The sequence below is a fragment of the Papaver somniferum genome, chromosome 9 (assembly GCF_003573695.1).
Source record: "Papaver somniferum cultivar HN1 chromosome 9, ASM357369v1, whole genome shotgun sequence".
Lineage (NCBI taxonomy): Eukaryota > Viridiplantae > Streptophyta > Magnoliopsida > Ranunculales > Papaveraceae > Papaver > Papaver somniferum.
The window spans coordinates 196,215,172-196,225,059 of NC_039366.1; the positions used below are offsets into that span (position 1 = coordinate 196,215,172).

The following is a 9,888-nucleotide window of genomic DNA, read 5'->3' on the forward strand; positions in this document are numbered from 1 at the left end:
ACCGAATCATACCTATATCATTACTTTCATCACCATCTTGATGAAGCTTCAATTGAAACAGTACTAGCAAAAGTAGAAGACGATGAATTAATGTCTGCTAATGGGTTTTTGAGATTGGGTTTCATATTCTTCTTTGATAAAGATAGAGATTCAATCTTCATGAGTTGATTTTATCTCTTCATTTCAAAATTGTAAAATTGATGAAGTGAAAGTAGTGAGTGTCGTTATTGATTAGACTTCAGTTGAGAAAATAAGAAGAAGAGGTAGGGAAGGAAGAACGAGTGAATTGAGTTATATTTGGTAGATAAGATGCTATGAATAATCGATGGCTAGAAATAGGGCTGAACATGGTTTCGGTTTTCCGCTGGAACCGGACCAAATCAGACCAATTAGGAAGAAACCAAACCGAACCATTTACTAATGGATTGGTTATGGTGTAGAAAGTGGAAAACCGATAGTTTTGGTTTGGTTTGGTTTGACCTCTAAAACCGAACCAAATGGTTTGGAAAACCGATTAATATTTAAACTTAGTTTTTAAAGTTGATTTACAAGTATTAGCTTCTACCCATTCATTTAGAGGATAAATAGAAACCCTAAATCTAATATTTCTCCCTCTTTCCCTTTCTACTTCTCTCAGTCGCCTCCCTTCTCCACCCCCAACTACAGCTGCCACTGCTGCTACTCGACTTTCTTCTTCCCGTCTTCCTTCTTTTTTGTTTGTCAAGAACTAAATTAAAATATATTATATATATTCTTTTGATCTCTAGATTTAGAGTAAGCTTTAACTATTCTTGATTTTTTTTGTCTGTAAATTTGTGTAAACCAATACTATCGGCAACTACGATTTTTTTATCTGTAAATTTGTGTAATTTTTTTTTTGGTGTGACATAATTATTGGTTAGCCGAAAACCAATGGGACAAACCGAAACCGGCTGGAACCATTTGGAAACCGAACCAATGGTTAATGGATTGGTTTGGTTTAGATTTTTAGAAACCGATAATATTGGTTTCGGTTTGGGTAGAAACCAAACCAAAACCGACCATGAACAACCCTAACTAGAAATCACTTATCTGGACAGTTATTATGCACCAGGTTTTTGGGTCCGGTGCTGCCGGGAATAGGGTAAGAACCGGTACCTGTCCCGATATACACCGGTTCTCATATTCCATTCCCGTTCCCTGTACTTGTTACACCGATTCTGGTTCGGTACCTGTTCTTTTTTTTCGGTTCTGATAGGGTTCACCGGTTCGATTCCTGTGCAGCCTTAGTCGCACATGAGATTATCAGGAGATGGTCACTTGGTCCTACACATGACTCGGTCATATTCAGCAGAAGCGAACCATTTCATCTCTTTCCACTCAAACCACTTCTCTCTTTCCACTTTCCTCATCTCTGCATAAGCGAAGTTAGAGTTTCAGGCTACACGTGAAGTTTGGGTTTCAGTTTGATGGTTTCGATCTGAAGCTGATGATGTAAGTGTTTAAAGCTTTTGATTTGTGTTTCGATTTGAGTTTCAATCTGTTCTTTTCCATTAGGGTTTCGTTAAGGGTTCCGATTTTCGATTTTATATGAGATTTTGGTTTAGGGTTTCGATTTTATCTGAGATTTTCGATTAGGGTTTCGATTTGTATGTGATTTCGGTTAGGGTTTCTTGATTTTTGGTATTTTCCTCTTCCACTTATTAGATTCGGTCAATTTGTATTTTCCAATTTTTTCTTTCTTTCTTAGATCCGTTTATAAATTTCTAATTTCTAATTTTAGATTTTATATATTGTTGTTTCGTCATGGAAATTCTTAATATGTTGAACTGTTATTTAGAATATTTTTAGTTTGTTTGATGGTAATTTGATTGTGTTGTAGATGTAACATGTACTTCCTGTAAATGATAATAATTGAAGCCCCATTGCTCTTTATGTATTTCTTTACCCAGGCTGTTTACTATCACCGGCTGTTTACTATAAATGTAGGTTTCAATGATTTAAAAACTCATTTATGTCCCTGTTGTACTTCGTTATTGAATTGGGTCGATTTTTTTTTTGTTGAATGACTGCTTTGGCAGATCAATGTTAGTATACTATTGAATTTTTTGATATGATTCAACTCCTCACTGCCTGGCTGCCTGCCTGCCTGCTTGTTTGTTTTTCTTTTCTCCAGTTGTTGAAGCCAAGGATGGAACTATATCTGTTGCCACTGTATTTTTTAGTTACCCAGAAGGTAATGCTGCATCGTTTTAGTTAGGTGTCGAAGTGATTAAGACGTTAACGACTGATTGTAGTGCTGGTGGTGATGCCATCTCCTAGACTGCCAGGCTGACTCCATCGACCGACAGTAATGTTGTAATGACATTTCTCCCCAAAGACTGCGGCTTTGAATATCTGGTGCAACAATATGTTTTTAATACTATGTTACAAGTGAAGCGAAGTGAAGATGTTAGTCATGTATGGTTTGACCTTGAAGTCATATGGGGATGTATTTTCTTGTTGGACTATTTTGAATGAGACTTTTCTGTCCAGTTCTATTAGCTGCTATGCTGTAATGCAAATAAAAATCCATGAGCATATAATATATTGGCAATTTAATATCCTTTGCACCTAGGAAATACCCCCAAGGTATATTTCTATATTATCTCTAGTGGGAGTAGTAAATTTCCTTGTATTTATGATGATGTATTTAAATTCTCTCTTGTTTCTATTTGCTTCAAACAACTATACAAGACAAGGACCATGAATTCGTAACAAAAGCAGTTGAAGAAGCATACAAAGGAGTGGATAATGAAGATGGAGGCCCTTTCGGTGCAGTCGTTGTTCGCAATAATAAAGTAGTTTTGAGATGCCACAACATGGTTTTGAAGCATACTGATCCTAATGCCCATGTTGAGGTGACGGCAATAAGAGAGGTTAGACCTGAAAGCCTTGTACTTATATTATCATGTCAGATATATCTGTACAGAGTACTATCTGATTTTTTTTTCCGCATGTTATTAGACTGGACGGGTAACTATAAGCAGCTAAGCAGCATTAGACATGCTGTAGACACAGTGTTGCATGCATTTCATTTGTTTAACTTACAGGGACCAGAAGAGTTGTGAGTCTCATTAACTTGTGTGTTGAGTCTGTTATTGGATATGGTTCCACAAGGGACAATCTTAGTTCAGTTTGAGTTGCGTGGGCCTAGTGGTGTCCAGCAGAAACAGTTAGTGAAGGTGAAAGTGCATAAGCGTAAGTGACCTGTAAACAGTTCTAGGGAATTTGAGTCTTGACATGTCTAAAGATTCCACTTTATCTAGAGGATTCCTTGTCTACAACAGACACCAGATGGTCAATTAAAATTAGTGCGTATAAATAGGCTCAGGTACTCTGTTTGGTAACATGACAAAACAAAAAAGAAGAAAAAAATCAATCAATAATGCAGCTCCGGCTTCTTGTTTCGTATCGTTCAGTCCCTGACCAAATGTGGAGTGAGGTTGGCCTTGGGCTCCACATTTGTTGGCATGCCTCCGGCATAGTATGCTAAAAAGTAAAGGCCTGCTTAACATTCCTCAACTAGCAGACTTCAATTGTCCTAGTTGACATAATCTATAATCTATTTGATAGTTTATTATAAAAAGTTTTGTTTTATCAACACAACCTACCAATCTAGTTCACTTTTATTAATACTTTTCATGGCTAAATTCATGTTTTGTTCAATATATTGGTGTATTTATGTTATTTTTCCCAGAAGTATGTTTCATTAAGGGGTCTGTTGTTTTAGAAGTTTCCTGTTGTTGTTATACTTTGATGGTTGAACCGTTGAACATATGAGTTTCATTTTTGCATTCTTAAGTTTACTTTTTGCATTCCTAGTTGATATGGTATTCCTAGCTGTTGTTCATATGGTATTCTTAGTTGTTGTATGTTCTTATATAATCATTATGTTTACAATCTTGTCTTATCTATATTTTTCTTTGTTTTAGGCGGAAGAAGGCCAGCTTGATTATATTGGCAGAATAGTTGAGTTCTTTGGGACCATTAAGAAAAAGCCATACATCACTGTGAAGTGGTTCTTCAGAGCTGCAGACACGGCAATTCTGTTAGGAATACTCACATCTCTTTTGATTGAGTTATGTAAATTTTGTGTGTTTTCAGGTAATTAAAGAGCATTCTGGTAAAATTGAACCGAAACGTGAACGTGTATTTTCTTCGGACTCTAAAGATGCCAATCCACTGAATTTTATTGTTCAAAAAGTGACAGTTGCTCAAGCGTCCACAAATGTATGGGGTTCTTCTGTTGATTTGGTGATTTTTATGAATCCAATTTCAGTTTAAAGGTTAGCTTAGTGAATGACTAATTCTTTTCTGTTGGTTTGCTATCAGGTCCCTGAATGTGATTTCTTTTATGATGTCATACTCAGATGAGTTTTGCACATTCGAAAACTTGCGCATAGGTAATAAACTTTACTTATTTAGAACACAGTACTTCCCATCCATTTCTCTTTTCTGGTACTAATAGTATCGATTTTTTTGTAGAAAATGGACAGGATGCCGCTGCTTCATCATCATCTATGATTTCTGGTGAAGGTAGCTCAGAAGTGGTCAAGGAAGCTGCTTCATCATCATCCAAGACGCGTTCCTTAGCGTGTGGTTCTGAGGTTATGACGCTTCTTGATATGTATGCCGGCTGTGGGGGGATGTCCACTGGCCAATGCATGGGCGCAGCTGCATCATATGTGAGCCTGGTTACGGTAAGTTTTGAACAATAGCTTTTGTATATAGCTGGACTGATTTCAGCAATGCGGCAAAATCTGTTTGTTTTACACTGAAATTCGAGTATGTTCTTCAGATATGGGCAGTAAAGATGCCTGTGAGAGTCTTCAGTTCAATCACCCTGAAACACAGGTACAATAATTTGCTTTTATGATTGTCTTTTGTCTTCTCATTTTCAGAATACTTCCTTACAGACGTTTAATTTCCAATTGATTTCAGGTGAGAAACATGAAAGCTGAGGACTTCTTGCAATTGTTGAAAGAATGGTACCGGCTTTGTGGAGAATACCTTTTGTTGGGAACTGATTTTCCCAAACCTGGAGTACCAATTGAGCACGAACAGAATGAAGAAACTGAAGAAGAGGCGCAAATGCGTCCTCCAGAAGACAATGGTGAATATGAAGTTCAGAAGGTCATAGGCATTCATTATGGAATATGGAGCTAATCCTGACACGGATGAAGGGCCTGCTTCCTTACACTATAAGGTATTACTTTTACAATTTCCAATGGCTCAATGGTCTGCCTCTACTTGGTTTACATTTACTGACCTTTGGTACTGATTTTTGAAATTTTTATATAATAGGCGAAGTGGAAGGGGTGGGGTTCTGATTGGGATTCATGGGAGCCTGTATCTAACCTTAAGTATGTTCTCGTACTTCGCACATTGTCATATCTCTTTGCATTCCCTTTTGGTATACTTCAGAAACAAGCTGCATGAGTGCACAGAGTTGATATTAGTTTTATATATTCAGGAATTTCAAGGGTTGCATTAAGGATTTTGTTGCCAAAGGTTACAAATCCCACATACTTCCGCTACCTGTAAGTATCTATCCAGTTTGACTATTTTAGAAGCATTTGTATGTACTGTAAGGTCTAATTTTCAAATTTATAGGTTTGTGTCATTTTTTTAGTACCATTCAGATATCTCAGATTCATCATATGTTTTTCAGACTGCTAATCGTAGGCTAACAAGTAACTGGTTGAATTTCTATTCTGTAAGTGTTGCAATGCAAGGCCTTCAATTTTTTTCTTGTCATCCTAACCTTAGTGGACCTAGTGGTAGTATATTTGCATATTCTCCAAAGCCCCAATCATGAAATAAGTACTTTATTCGAATTTTGCAGTGATTTAGTAGATTCTAGAGTTAAGTAGGAATCTCTCTTTTGAATTTAAACCCCACCTAAGAGTCCCATCATGTAACTGCTTGACATGAGACACTACCGGGCCTTTAACTTAGTGTGGGGGAAAAAAACTGTCCTGTTGGGTAGTCTACCTTTTGACACGGCATGCTGTTTCCAAACATGTTTTTAATTATTTGTACTTCTCGTCGTGACTTGAAGGTTTGATGAAGGATCTGTGGGATGGATGGAATGTGATGATGGTTTGATAATAATGCTTCGTTCTTGGAAGAAATGTCTCGTGCAAGAGCAATGGGCATTGAAATTAATGCATAGGTGCTGCGGCATTGGATTCCATCGGCTTCACCAATTCTGCTTCAAATGTGAAGGAAAATACTGATTATGTGAGTCATGTATCTGTTGGTTTATTCTTATCTCATATACCCTAGGAATAAAACTTAGGAATTGTGCAATAGAATAAAACTTAGGGATTGTATTTCAAGTTCCGAACCAATTCAAATGTAGAAAGAACAGAAGTTATTGTTAATAAAGGAAGTTATTGTTGAATGTGTGGTTGAATCTATGGGATGGATGGAATGAAAGATTTGCAGGTATTTTGAATTCCGGCGCTGAATGTGTACTGACCATCGTCAATATGTCAAAGAGGGAATATTTGACAGGCAGTAATTTTTTTGATGTTACTAAAGAGTCATTAGCTCAAGAACTAAAGACGTAAGAATAAAACAGCAATACAACTTTTCAGAAATTTCAGATTATAAAGCCTGTTTATTTTGAAGGATAAAAGATAACCTTTCACATAAAAATGATAAGAAATTTAATAAGAGATTTATCTTTATCAAAACAGTTTAACAAAACTGGACAGATTTTACGTTCTACAGAAAGTTCAGTTTCGGCAATCTACATTCAAAAATTCGTGCAAAATTCATTTCAAAAAGAAATTCAGTGAATTTGGTACCGTTTGAAAGCTAAGAAACACCAATTTGACATAGACTAGGGTATTGAGGTACATAGCTACGTTTAAATCTCTCAACAAAACAGGACACAAGTGTTGTCCTTCAGAAAATTCTGTTTTGGTACCCTGTAATGGAGAATTGGTGCAAAATTCATCGCTCAATGGAATTCAGAAAATTCAGTCTTGTTAGAAAGATAAGAAAGCCCTTTTCAACATAAAAATGATAAGAAAAAGCAATAAGGTATGAATCTGTGCGTATAAGTCTCGACAAAACAAGACAGTAACCAAGTTCATCAGAAAATTCAGTTTTGACAGTCTGCAATCAAAAATTCGTATAAAAATCATCATAGAATGGATTTAGCAAACTTGGTCTCGTTAAAAAGATGAGAGAGTCCTATTAAACATAAAAATAACAAGAGAAGGTTTTGAGGTAGATATCTATAAGAAAACATCATGATAAAACATGACCGCAATACCCCTTTTTCAGAAATTTAAGTTTCTTTTCACAAACACGTGATGTGCTATGCTGAAAACTCTATTGAAAACTTGATTTTGATAAAGATCAGAACTTGAATGAATACCCAATACTCCATTTAAGTAAATGAAGAATAACAAGTTCATGTAGGAGTTAAATTTTTCATGGAGAAAGAATAAAATTAGGGCAAGTGCTTTGAATTGAAATACATGCAGGAAATCACTACCCAATGAATCTCTAAAGAACCCATGGAAAAAATTACATGTAAAACATTTTAAACATGAAATTAATAGAAACCCTTAGTTCTTCATGAACTCTAAAATAAAATTGAAGAAGAACAATCACAAATTCGTTTAAAACATCTCTAATTCATCTCATAGAATATCATAAGAACATAAAAAAGCATCAAATACCATTGAGTATAGAATCAGAGAATCAAAAACATGAGAACCAATTCAAATCAGTTTCAAAGAAATATTTCCCCCTACCTTTTGTGTAGCAAACAAATCCAAAGCAAGGCACATGAATCAAATGAGCAAACGATATAAAACAAGCTTGAGATTCCAAGTTTTGTGATCAAATTTATTTTCTTTTGTATGATGCAGGGAGGAAGAGAAATCAAATGGGAAAAATGAAATATAATCAACTGATTTTGGTGGTTAAGGCTTCACAAAATAATGAAATGACCAAAATGCGCCTGTTTGCACCCAAATGCGACACATGTCCTTGGCATGTGTCATTTTGGCGCGAGTTCGAGTATAAAAAGACTATATTACTACTGATACACCCTACTGGCAGGCTCAAACGAAAATAAATATAATTTTCTCAAACAAAAACCGAGTGTTTCTCAACCGAAACACAACGAGAACTAGATTTCACACTCCACATTGTGTTACTTCTAGTCTTCCAATCCAAATGGATTGGGCTCGCACCCTAATATTTTAAGAAAAAGAACGCGGGTATTACATTATTACCCACTTAAAAAAAATTTTGTCCCGGAATTCAAAACAAAAAAAGAGACCTACGAACGTTACCTCCTAGTAACCCCAGACGTTTTTCACGGATCTCGGATTCTAGCTTCCAAGTTGTCTCTTCGAAGTTGTGATGTTCCCAAATCACTTCCACAATTCTGTTAGTCTTTTCCAGTTCTTGAATCTCAATTCCCTTATCGAGATCCTTTTTCTTCTTAGCAGAAGCAGAAAGCGCTGAACTTGCACTAATTGAAATCAACAAAACAAAATTTTAAAAAGGTTAACCTTATTAGTAACTACTCATTACTAACAACCCAAACATATACATATCATAATATCCGGTTGTTTTTCTAAAATTTCATAAAATAAAGAGATTCTTAACATCTTTTTCAAAATCATGTAATGAAATCAATGTTTCAATACAAAAATTTCCAAACAAAACTGAGTAAAATTGCGGAAACATATTATGCAAAACGATGAACACCCAAAGGAAATCGAAACGTATGCTCTGATACCAACTGTGACGTCCCGGAAATTTTTTCCCTTCCAACCGGCCGTGGAGTTCGGTCAACCGGCAAGTTTCAAAACTCCGAACTGCCATATGGGGTGAAAACAGTTTGCAATAGAAGTATGGCTAAGGTTTTATGAAACGTAACCAAAATATACTTACTCACACTGACAAGTTAACGAGAAATGAACAATGCCGACCATACAATAAACTTAAAGAGTCAGCTGACGTCAAACTTTTGTACATGTCACACACTCAATGAGAAAATAAAGCTGACATTGTGTTATAAAGGTAATATTATACAGTACCAAGAAAATGACTTATTTACATTAGCTTTGTAACCCAAAATGAGTGACCAAAAGGATTATACATAGGGACACAGTAACTTAACAAGTTACAAACACACCAGTTTACAAACCAAAACAACAAGGAAGGATAATTGTGTTTTTCTCAAAACAAACCAGATTTAAACATGAGTACATATATGAAACATAAAGTGGGCGTACTCACTTTAAACCCCAGAGCTTTAGGCATCAAGCCTTAACAAGCTTACTTCCTCAAGCGCGCTCAAACTATGTGGAAAACAAAACAAAACGAGGTGAGCCACAACCCAGTAGAGGAATAACAGAAAATACGAGAAAATCCCAAATAGAGAAATTACTGAGACTGAATCGATTTAGACATAATCAACATATAAAGTTGCTGAGCACATTTGTAGCAAACCGTCAAAGGCTTTACAAGCCAAATGCAATCGAAATCATCTGAAATTAATGAAATCGCAATGCTCTACTGTGAGGGTTCAAACAATTGTCAAGGTTTATCAGAAAACCACCCTATCGTCCCGGACGATCTTTCGCAGGTCACCATTAGTATGGATTGCCCCTAAAGGGCCCGACAAATTCCACAGTAGAATTCAAACATAAAGGGTGCTCAACACAATGAATAAATGATTCACAAACATCGTTAAATACGAGTATTATTCAAACCATCATAAGTACTGTTTTATAAACCACATAAACAACTTACCTTAGAATACCATGTCTTAAACAAGATAATGAATACATGAAAGTATCAATACATGCAGTTGGGCATAACCCAAAA

The 9,888-nt window shown here is 35.9% G+C and overlaps 1 long non-coding RNA gene across 3 annotated transcripts; it reads left to right on the forward strand.

The window, feature by feature from the left end:
* Positions 1–1,330: 1,330 nt before the first annotated feature.
* LOC113314443 lies at positions 1,331–6,427 on the forward strand. Of its 3 annotated transcripts, none has more exons than XR_003342410.1 (11): positions 1,331–1,473; positions 2,156–2,897; positions 3,954–3,989; positions 4,126–4,251; positions 4,354–4,424; positions 4,507–4,721; positions 4,820–4,875; positions 4,963–5,227; positions 5,326–5,384; positions 5,495–5,561; positions 6,083–6,427. It is a non-coding gene; the product is annotated as an uncharacterized LOC113314443 (long non-coding RNA). The 3 variants fall into 3 exon arrangements; XR_003342409.1 differs by having other exon boundaries at positions 2,156–2,610; positions 2,716–2,897; positions 3,954–4,251; XR_003342408.1 differs by having other exon boundaries at positions 3,954–4,251.
* The last annotated feature ends 3,461 nt before the right edge of the window (positions 6,428–9,888 follow it).